Source organism: Petaurus breviceps, unplaced genomic scaffold, assembly GCF_028583685.1.
Source record: "Petaurus breviceps papuanus isolate PSGF00001 unplaced genomic scaffold, PetGlider_PUasm1.0 126, whole genome shotgun sequence".
Lineage (NCBI taxonomy): Eukaryota > Metazoa > Chordata > Mammalia > Diprotodontia > Petauridae > Petaurus > Petaurus breviceps.
This window is the reverse complement of record NW_027185655.1, coordinates 32,093,448-32,105,313: the sequence shown is the minus strand read 5'-3', so window position 1 is coordinate 32,105,313 and position 11,866 is coordinate 32,093,448. Positions and strand designations below refer to the sequence as shown.

The 11,866-nt window shown below is 35.9% G+C and overlaps 1 long non-coding RNA gene across 1 annotated transcript in view; it reads left to right on the top strand.

Moving 5' to 3' along the window:
* Nucleotides 1-11,866, top strand: part of LOC138166222 (uncharacterized) — a 50,686-nt gene that overhangs the window by 1,096 nt on the left and 37,724 nt on the right. The gene's annotated exons all lie outside the window — the stretch shown is intronic.

The following is an 11,866-nucleotide window of genomic DNA, read 5'->3' as shown; positions in this document are numbered from 1 at the left end:
AGGCTCCTACCATCCCCCTTTTCGTTTCCTTTTTCTTTTTTTTGGTTGTCTTTTTTTTTTTTTCTCTCTTCTTTTTTTTTTTTTCTTTTTTTTTTTTTTTTTTTTTTATACAAAAATTTCCCCGATCTACCCCCTTCCCTTTTTTTTTTTTTTTTTTTTTTTTTTTTTTTAGTGTAGGCTTTAAAGTCCTCAAAATTGTGAAATAGTAGTCATTTCCCCCTTAAATTGACTATAGCTCACCTTCTGTTTACTCTGGCCACGTGAACTAGGAAGGTGAAGGCAAGAGTTCTCCTAGTAAACTAACATTTAACCCTCCAACCTCCACACCGGTGCTTTTGCTCCACATCTACTTTTTAATCTCCAGAGGACATTTTGGGAACTTGCTTTAGTGTTCAAAGGCACCTGCCTTTTAAAAAGGAAACCCTCCTCCCCCTTAAACTCGATTTTTTCCCAGAAATTTTCCACCCAAATAATTAAGTAATGGAGAATCTAAAGTCGAGAAACTCATTGCTGAAGCAAATTAGCGACCAGTCATTTCTGTTGACTTTTTGAAATCGAGACTTAGATTTCTGCATACACATGAGTTTTCCTTCCCTATTCCTGAGTAATCTGTCTTGAGCTTTAGTTTTTTTCTTACTAGAAAGAAGCATCTTTTCCTGAATATTATCACTTCTGAATGTTTCATTTTAACATGAAATAGAAGACAGTGTACATGCAGACCAATATGCCAAATTTTAAAATACTTGTCTCTTGGTTGTTTTTTTTTTTGGAGGGGGAAAGGTAGGGCAATTGGGGTTAAGTGACTTGCCCAAGGTCACACAGCTAGGTTTGTGAGTGTGTGTGTGTGTGTGTGCGCGCGCGCGCGCGCGTGTTAAGTGTCCGAGGTTGGATTTGAACTCAAGTCCTCCTGACTCGAGGGCCAGTCCTCTATTCACTGCTGTCACCAAGCCGGCCCAAAATACTTGTTTCTTTAATAAGTGATTCACTCGGGGTGGCCAGGTAGCCTGAGCACCCACCCAGGTTGGCCATGTAACCTTTTTAAAAAAAATTTTTTTTTAAAGCAATCGGGGTTAAGTATCTTGATCAAGGTTACATGGCCAGTTACTTCTGGGTGTGGTGCTGAGTATCTGAGCTCGGATTTGATCCAGGTCATCCCGACACTGGAGCCGGTGCTCTTACTCGCTGAGCAACCTGGCCGCCCCCGGCCATGTAACCTTTAACAAGTTACTTAACCCTGATTGCTTAAAAAAAAAATAAGTAATTCACTTGGTGCTCTTAGAAATAATTTTCTCTGTATCTTTCTTGCTGAATTGCTAGATTTTCATGATAGATTCAGTTTAGAAATTATTCTGATTTGCACCACATCTCCCTCTCCCGCACTTTGGAGAGTTAGGGAATTATTTTCACAATTTTACAAAAATTTAAGGAAGATTTTCTCTTTGAAAAGATGCTAAAAGAACAACTCCTGTGAATCACATCATTATACAGAAAAATCACACACGCACACACATAGTGCCTATCCCATTTTGAAAAATGGCCATCTCTGCTTTGCTCTGGCTGTCTGTCATGCCTGGATTGCACTACCTCCTTCCATCCACTTCTTAGACTCCTCAGCTTTCTCCTCCATGAATCCTCCTATGTATGCATGTGTGAATAAACATGCCACCCTTTACTAGGTTGTAAGCTTCCCAGGGCCAGGAACGATTTGCTTTTTGTCTTTGTATGCCCAAATCCTGAGTCAGTGCCTGGCATATTGTATGTAATTAGTGAATTCTTGTTGGTTGATTGAAGTAAGTGAACAGATTTTTACATTATGTATTGTAAGCAAAAAGCATTGAGATATTGTTGTTTATTTGAATGCATGGGATTCAAAGTAGTTCATGTGATAATAGGCCTTGGTCTTTTCTCATCTGGAAATAATCTGTCATGCAGTGTTTTGGTTCAATTCAATTCAACAAACATTAAACCACCAACTATGTATAATGCACCATACTAGGGACTAGAAACACAAAAATGAAAAATTACACATCTTCAATTATTCAGATATTACAATGTAATTGGGAGAGGGATCAGGGCGTGACAATATATAAACATAAGTATACATATATGAATTACGTGTACTTTACGTAGAAATATATTATATGTATACATACATATATATATATATATAAGATATGAAGTAGGATGTAATGATGGCAAATGAAAATACCACATTGCTCTAAAATTTTGAAGAGAGACTTCCTGGAGGAGGTGTCATTTGAACTAGACTAGGGAGGAAGGAAGGAAGGAAGGAAGGAAGGAAGGAAGGAAGGAAGGAAGGAAGGAAGGAAGGAAGGAAGGAAGGAAGGAAGGAAGGAAGAGGAGGATTTCAATAGGCAGAAATGTGGAGAGATCATTTTCCAGATAAGGCTGATGGCCTGTTAGAATACACAGAGGCCAGAGAAAGGAAAAAGCAATCAGGAAATGGGTAGTACTCCAGTTGGGCTAGAGTATATGTTTTAAGAAGGGGTATGGTTAAACAAGATTCGAAACAGATTGGATCCAGACAATTCAGGGTCTTAAACTATGTTTTTCATCTGTAGAAAATAAGGCTGATAGTGACCCTGGCCAACTTTAAGGACTTTGTTGGGATTTTGATTGTATCTACTTAAGAGGTGGAATAAGGCTGTGAAGAACCATTGGACTGAGTTGTTCAAGATTTCTAAATTTCTTATATTTCCCCATGAAAATCTGTATCTCCTTCAGAAGCTATATTTCTATTGGTGATGCCATCATTATCCTTTCAAGCACTCAGACTCCCAAACTTTGAGTCATTGTAGCCTCTTTCTTAACTTGAAAATTTATTTAGTTACTAAGACTGTTTTTCTTTTTTTGGTTCAACCTTCATGTCTCTTACTCTCCTCCCTTTCCTTCAATTGGATACTTGTCACCTGCTTTATTGAAATAGTCTGCAAATGGATTCCCCTCCCTACAGCCTACCCCTCCCTTTAAATCTATCCTCTTCTACCTGCCAATTCATAAAGTTCACTTCCCCCCCCCAAAAAAAAATCCTTCAACAGCTCCCTATTTCTTTTAGATTAAAATGCAGTTTGGCATTTAAAGTCTTTCACAATCTGGCTCCCTCCTACCTTCAATGCCAGTAGATTTCATATGTGTGCTTGCTTGATATTACTTTGTATAGTCTTTGTATTAACTCGTGCATTTGTATCACCTTGGCAATTCTTGACTTTTGTCTCTGTGTCCCCAGAATACAGCATGATACTTAATGCTTGTATTGAATTGACTTGATCATTCTCATTTGCCTAGTTGCATCTTCTTTTTACCCTATGCTTAGTAAGAAGTCCCTTGGGGTTTTTGAGTAGGCACTGATATGGATGGACCCATACATTAAGAAAATGAATGTGAGAGCTATGCAGAAATTACAATGGAGGGGGAAGGAAATGAAGACAAGAAGATGAATTACAAGGTAGACAATATCATCTCCCTAGGGGAAGAGGAGATGAAGGCCTGAAAGAAGGCAGAAACAATGGGAGTGGAAAAGATGGGACAGATATAAAGTATGGAATCAAATTGATAAGACTTGATAATTGGTTTGATGTAGGAAGAGATGAAGAAGGAAGAAAATGTTATAACCTAGGTTTAGAGCTTAGGTAACCAGAAAAATGTGTGTGTAGTCCATGTAATCAACACACATGCAGAAATTGGGTGGAGTGGGTGTTGATGAACTCAGTTTGGGGGCATATTGAGTTTGAGGTGCGTGTTGGCAATCTGAGCATATAGCTGATGAGTAGTAGGTATATGGAGGCCCAAGATTAGACAAATGGGGATAGATTAGGACTGGATATATAGATTTGGGACTTTTGTACACATGGATAGCATTGTTATCTCTGATGCTTTTTGCCCCTTGAATGATCTCTCTGAGGTTCAATTTTCTCACCTGCAAAAAGAAGGGATTGGACTAGAGGTCTTTTGAGGTGCCTTCTAGCTCCAGATCCTATGGGGGTTGTTCCCTTCCACATCTTATTGACATTTCTGTGAAATCTTGGGAGTAGAGAGGAACCCCAAGGTAGAAAATATAGAAAAAAGGACAAGAGTACCAGGAGACACAGAGCCTTGAGGAAACATCTACACTTAGAAAGGAAGGGGGTAGAAGATGAATCAGTGAGACAACTTAAGGAGTACTTACCAATTGTTGCTACCTAATATATTTGAAGGTGTACTTTGGAATTTAAATTTACAATGTTCAATACTAGCAATCCTATAATTTCTAAGAGTTGTCTTCATTTGACTAGAGACAAATGAGCTTGCTATGTGCCTTTTTGGAATAATCACTTGGAATAATCAGAGGAAAGATACTACATCTGCATATACTAGTTTATATTTACATTTTCCTTTGGTTATTTTTATGGGGGAGGGGGAGAAGATTAGGATCTCCTCTTTCTCATTTCGTCTTTTAAATAAATTTCTTCTGTAATAACAGGTGTTTCTAGTCCATCGAGAATCTTATCTGGCTTGCAGTTAGGGTTTCGCAACAGGACCCAAACCCTTTCTTGCCAAATTTTTCTTCTCTTTCTACTTCCTCACAAATCACCATGACAGTGTTAGTTTAAAGGAACATGCAGTGCCCTTGAGTGAGCTATAATCTGACTTGTCAACAGCTTGTTGTACACAGTAGGAAAATAATAAAGGTTTGTTGAATAAATGAATGAATAGAAAATAACTGAAATGTTGAATAATTATCTTTGCTTAACAGTTTTACAAACTATGTCTAAATTGCCTTGGGTAGTGGGAAAAAAAGGCTATGTTGTATAAAATCAATGTATATTGGCTCATACTTTGCCATGTATTTTACTAACCTCTAAACCCTTTTCATTCAAAGTGTGCATTCTTGGGATTCTTCCTTCTCTAGGTGTGGTTAGTCTATTTTAAAATATAATTCACTGTTTTAACAACAGCCTACTATAATCAAGTTCCTCACAGTCTTACTAAAAGCAGAGTGCTAGTTTAGCAAAGGGGAAGTCCTTGATACTCAGATGTTTCCTTTAGTGAATACATTATTAACATGTTTCCTTTAGTGAATAACTTACTTCTAGATTTGGTAACTGACTTGATTAACCTGGGAAACCACTATCTAAGCCAGTGACTTAGTGACTGGTGGGAAAGCCACTTACATCGGTAACCCAATCTTTCCCTTTTCACTTATCGACATCTAAGAAGGGTATATTGCTTTTATAATGCCTAGTTCTTGTGTTTGCATGAACACTTTAGTAACAAATGTAGACAATATTTTCTTCTTCCCACCCAAAAACCTAGAAAAATGCTAGTAAGGATTGTTTTCTTCTTTACTATAGGGTAGTAAAAGGAGAGGGAGGTCAGGGTCTAAGTAGCTCTTAAATAATTATACTAACTTAGAGCAAAAATAATAATAATAATAATTTCTCTGCCCCACATTCTGTTCTCTCCAGTCTTTGAAAAGAGATTTCTGAAGTATGACATACTAAAGATGTTTAGAGGACATTTGCCCTTCATACAGGATATCAGCAGTTTCTTTGAAGGATTTGTGGGCTTGTTTCTTTTGTCTGGTGACATTAGTGTGTACAATGTGAGAAAGCATACTTAGAGTGGGGCTACCTAATTTTCTTTTAAAATAGCTCAATCATTTTTAGATTTATTATCATGTGTATTTAAAAAAAATCTGGGACATACAACCTACTTAAAAGAGTTATGATGCTGTCTTAACTCAACATTTCATTTCTATTTTATTTCTTCTGATACCATTTTGCCCAGGGACTTTGTTTTTATTTCTGTATGCTTTGAGGAATTAAAAAAACTCTTGAATCCTCCCAGAAGAAAAACTTTTAAACTGTAATTCTCTGAAAGATAGCAGAGTAGTTTGCCATATGTTTAAATCTATTCCTTGGGATAATATTAAATTGGTAGTATCCTTTTGGAATGGCTGATAGTTATGAGATTATTGTGGGAGATGAAGGTGAAAGATATAATGCAAGATAGTACCACATTATATATATTAAATTCATCATTTATTTATTCAATATTAATAGCCTTCTGTGTTCAAGGCATTGTGGCAAACACTGGGGACACAAAGACAAAATACAGAATGGTCTCCTCTCAAGGGACTTACAGTCTCCTGAGAGTGGTGAAAGAACAGGATGAAATATTTATGCAGAGAAATAAATGCAAGATAATTTGAAGAGGGAGAGAACATTAACAATTGGGGGTAGGGGATATAAGGAAAGGCTTCTTGTGAGAGATAGTACCTGAGTTGAATTTGGAAGGAAATTAAGGGCCCTAAAAGGTAGGGAAGTTAGGTGGTGCAGTGGATAGAACACTAGGACTGGAGTTAGGGAGACCTGAGTTCAAATCTAGCCTCAGACAATTGCTAACTTTGTGACCCTAGTAAGTCTCTTAACCCTGTTTGCCTCGGTTTCCTCATCTGAGGAAACTTCTGAAAAAGGAAATGTAAGATCACTCTAGTAGTATCTTTGCCATGAAACAAAGAATCAGAAACAACTGAAAAGTAGCAACAAAGGTGAAGATGAGGAGAACCTACACTGAAGTCAGTCAGGGCACAGAGAAGGAAGCAGAAGATGCTGTATCAGACCTGGGAATAGTAAAAGAATCAGCTGCTCTGGACCATAGAATGAGTCAAGGAGATCAATGTGAAATAAACATGGAAAGGGACACTGGAATCTGATTGGGAAGGGATTTAATTTGCCAATTTGATGAGTTTATTAAAATCATTATTTTATCCTGGAGGCCATTGAAGATTTGGGAATAGGAGACTGACATGACCAGTCCTGTGCTTTAGTAAGAATTTTTTTGTGGGAAGCAATATAGCTTTGTGAAGTATGAATTAAAAAGGGAAGGGGATGAAAACAAAAAAAAATCAATTAGGAAGCTAGTAAATAATAATCATTATCATTTTTAAGACATTTCAGTCATGTCTAACTCTTCATAACCCCATTTGGGGTTTTCTTGGTGAAGATACTGGAGTGACTTGCCATTTTCTTTTTCAGCTTACTTTACTGATAAGGAAACTGAAGCAAACAGGGCTAAGTGACTTGCCCAGAGTCACACAGCTAGCAGGTGTCCAAGGCCAGATTTGAACTCACGAAGATGAAGTATTCCTGCCTCCAGGCCAGAACTCTACCCATAGCATTAATATTGCACTTTTAGGTTTACAAAGCACTTTACAAATATCTACTTTCGTCTCCATAATAACCATGGGAGGTAGGTATTATTATTATACCCATTTGGCAGATAAGAAAACTGAGATTATGTGACTTGGCCAAGGTCACATAGTAAAGTAAACGTCTGATGCAAGATTTGAACTCAGGTTTCCTGATGCCAGGACCAGCTCTCAATTCACTGTGCCACCTAACTGCTTATTTCTTAGTTCAGATGACAAAATGAGAACTTGAGCTAGAATCATACCCATGTAATTATAAAGAAGGAGATATGTAGAAGACATGTTGTTGAGGTAGAATTGATAAGATTTGGTAATTGATTGAGTATGGGGATGAGCGGTGGGGAATATGAAAAATTTCTAAGCAGACTACAAAGACTGATCAGAGGGAAACAGAACTCTAGAGAACAAATATGAGGAGTTAGATTGGAGGACCTCTCAGATCCTTTCCTACTCTGATTCCTAGTATTGGTTAATGGGATTATGTCAGCCTGGAAAAGAGGTCTCCAGGAGAATGCCATTGAGTTCTGTACTTGGTGTGATTTTTTTCCCCAACATTCTTGTCAATGATGCAGAAGAAAAAATACAGAGCATATTTATCATGAAATGATACTTGTTGGGATACCTAGTATATTGGATGGTAGAACTGTTTATTGAAAGGGTGAGTGAATTAATTTCACCTAATAGTGCCCTAGACATCTCTTTAAGATTATAAATTATAGAAGAGTTGATAAACCTTCAGTGGGAGAGATTTTCACACTTACAGTTCCCTACACGGAACAATTTTTGCTACAAATATCTATGATAAAGGTCTTATTTTTCAGATATAGAGAGAACTGTGTCAAATTTATAAGAATATAAGCCATTGACCAATTGATAAATGGTCAAAGGGTATGAACAGGCAGGCAGATATTTTTTTATTTTTCAACATTCACTTTTATAATATTTTGAATTCCAAAAATTTCCCTTACTTCCTCTACCCCCTTCCCAAGATGGTATACAATCTGATATAGGTTATACACGGAAATCATATTAAACATATGTTCACATTAGCCATGTCATGAAAGAAGAATCAGAACAAAAGGGAAAACCATGAGAAAAAAGAAGAAAATAGTATGCTTGGATGTGTATTCAGACTTCACAGTTCTTTCTCTGGATGTGGATTGCATTTTTCATTCTGAGTCTTTGGCAATTGTCTTAGAGCATTGTATTGCTGAGAAGAGCTAAATCTATCAACGATGGTCATGAAACAATATTGCTGTTACTGTATAAAATGTTCTCCTCGTTCTGTTCAGTTCACTCAGCAGCAGTTCATGTAAGTCTTTCCAGGTTTTTCTTATACCTGTAGAATAGGCAGTTTTCAGATAAAGAAATGAAATCTATTTATAGTCATATAGAGAAATGCTCTAAATCACTTTTGATTAGAGAAATGCAAATTAAAATAACTCTGAAGTGCCAACTCACACTTATCTGATTGGCTAATATTACAGAATAGGAAAACAATAAATGTTGGATAGAATGTGGAAAATTGGGAAACTAATTCACTCTTGGTGGAGTTGTGAACTGATCCAGATATTCTGGAGAAGAATTTGAAAGTATGCCCAAACTGTGTACACCCTTTGATCTAGCAATACCACTACTAGGTCTGTATCCCAAAGAGATAATAAAAAAGGGAAAAGGACCTACATGTACAAAAATACTTACGAAGGCTCCTTTTGTGGCAGCAAAAAATTGGAAATTGAGTAGATGCCCATCAATTGGGAAATGATTGAACAAGCTGAAGCATATGACTTTAATGGAACATAATTGTGCAATAAGAAATGATGAGCAAGCAGATTTCAGAAAAACCTGGAAAGACATATTAATTGATGCAAAATGAAATAAGCACAAAGGAGAACATTGTACACAGTAACAGCAACACTGTGTGATGATCAGCTATGAATGACTTAGTTCTTCTCAGCAATACAACGATCCAAGACAATTACAAAGAACTTATGATGGAAAATGCTCTCCAGGGCAGAGAAAGAACTGATGGATTTTGAATCCAGATTAAAGCATATTGTTTTCACTTTATTTTTTCATTATTTTTCCTTTTGATCTGTTTCTTCTTTCACAGAATGACTAGTATGGAAATATGTTTTACATGATTACACATATATAGCCTATATAAAATTGCTTACTGTTTTAGGAAGAGGTGAGGGAATGTAGGAAAGGGGAAAAATTTAGAACTCAGAATTTTGTAAAAATGAGTGTTAAAATTATCTTTACATACAATTAGAAAAATAAAATACTATCCAAAAAGAGAGAAAAAACATAGTAGTAGAAAAATGGGTAGATGCAATGAGAGTAATACAAGAAAAAATAATTAATAGCTTGGTAAAAGAGGCACAGAAAATTGAAGAAAATAATGCCTTACAGGACAAGACTGTTCTAATGGTAAAAAGGGCACAAAAAATAAATGAAGAAAAGAACTCCATAAAAAGTGGAATTAGACAAATTGAAAAGGGAACATAAAATCTAACTGAAGAAAATAATTCTTTAAAAATTAGAACTGGGCAAGTGGAAACTAATGATTCCATGAGACTTTAGGAAACAATAAAACAAAAACAGTGGAAAAAAGAGAAGAAAATATGGAATATCTCATTGCAAAAACAACTGACTTGGAAAATAGATTTAGGACAGATAGTTTTAGAATAAATTTAACTATCTGAAAAAAAATTTAAAGAACCTGGACATCATATTTCAAGAAATCATCAAGGAAATCTGCCTTAATATCTTAGATCCTGTGGGTAAAATAGAAATTGAAAGAATTCACTAGTCACCTCCTGAAAGAGATCCCCAAATAAAAACTCCCACGAATATTCCAAATTCCAGAGCTTCTATGTCAAAAAGGAAATATTGCAAAAAAACAGAAAAAAATATTTCAAATACTCTTCGAAACACAATCAGGATTATACAAGATTTAGAAAATTCCACATTGAAGGAGTAGAGGGCTTGAAATATTGTATCCATAAAGCAAAGGAGTTAGGATTAAAACCAAGAATAACCTACCCAGAAAAACTAAGTATAATCCTTCAGGAGAAAAAATGGATATTTAATGAAATAGGGGACTTTCAAGTCTTCCTGATGAAAAGACCAGAACTGAATAGAAAATTTGGCATTCAAACATAAGACTGAAAAGAAGTGTAAAAAGTAAACATGAAAGAGAAATCATCAAGGCCTAAATAAAATTAAAGTATTTACTTTCCTAAATAGCAAAATAGTACATATAACTCCTAAGAACTTTATCATTTTTATGGCAGTAAGAAGGAGTCTACATAAATAGAGGGCATGGATGTGAGTTGATTATGTCAGGATTATCTAAAAATTATCATTAAGAAGGAGGGATGAATTAGGAGAAAGGGAAAAGGAGAGGTAGAATGAGGGAAATTTTCATACATAAAAGAGGAATGCAAGGAAGAGCTTTTCTAGTGGAGTGGAAATGGGAGGGTGTACTAGAAATACTTGAACTTCATTGTCATTGAATGCTCATTAGTTCAAAGAGGGAAGACCATATGTACACACTCAGTTGGGTCTGGAAATTTAACTTATACCACAGGGAAATGGAAAGGGAAGGGAAAAAGGGAAAAAATGGGGATGATAAAAAGAAGGAAAAGTTAAGGGAGGCTATGATCAGAAGAAAAACAGGCTTTTGAGGAAAGACAGGATAAAAAGAGAGAGAAGGAGAACAGAAGAAAATAGGATAGAGGGAAATACAATTAGCAACCATAACTGTGAATATGAATGGGATAAACTCACCCATAAAAATAAGCAATTAGCAATCTGGATTAGAAATTTAGAATCCAAAAATAAGTTGTTTACAAGAAGCACACTTAAAACAGAAAGGCACACACAGGGTTAACATTAGGGACAAGAGCAGACTCTATTATGATTCAGTTGAAGTAAAAAAAAAAGTCAGGGGTAGCAATCATGATCTCAGACAAAGAAAAATAAAAATAGACCTAATTAAAAGAGATAATCAGGGAAACTTCATTTTTCCTAAAAGCGACAATAGACAATGAAGTAATATGAACATTTTTTATGGCAAATTTCTCTGATAAAGGCCTCATTTCTCGAGAATTGATTCAAATTTATAGCTATAAGAGCAATTTCCTAATTGATTGTCAAAGGAAGTTATGGAAAGTTTTCAGAAACTTTCAGAAACAGGAAGTTTTCAGAAGAAATTGAAGCTATCTATAATCATATGAAAATATACTCTAAATTACAATTTATTAGATAAAGGAAAATTAAAACAACTCTGAGGTATCAATGCACACCTATCAGAAATGAGAAATGCTGGAGGGCATGAGGGAAAATAGGTATACACTAATAAATTGTTGGTGTAGTTGTGAACTGGTGAAACCATTCTGGAGAACAATTTGGATCTATGCCCAAATGGCTATAAAACTCTTTGACCCAGTAATACCACTACTAGGTCTGTACCCTAGAAATCAAACAGGGGTGGCTAGATGGTGCTGTGAATAGAGCACCAGCCTTGGAGTCAGGAGGACCTGAGTTCAAATCTGGCCTCAGACACTTGACACACTAGCCGTGTGACTTTGGGTGAGTCACTTAACCCCAATTGCCCTCCAAAAAGCAAAAAAAAAAAAAAAAAAAAAA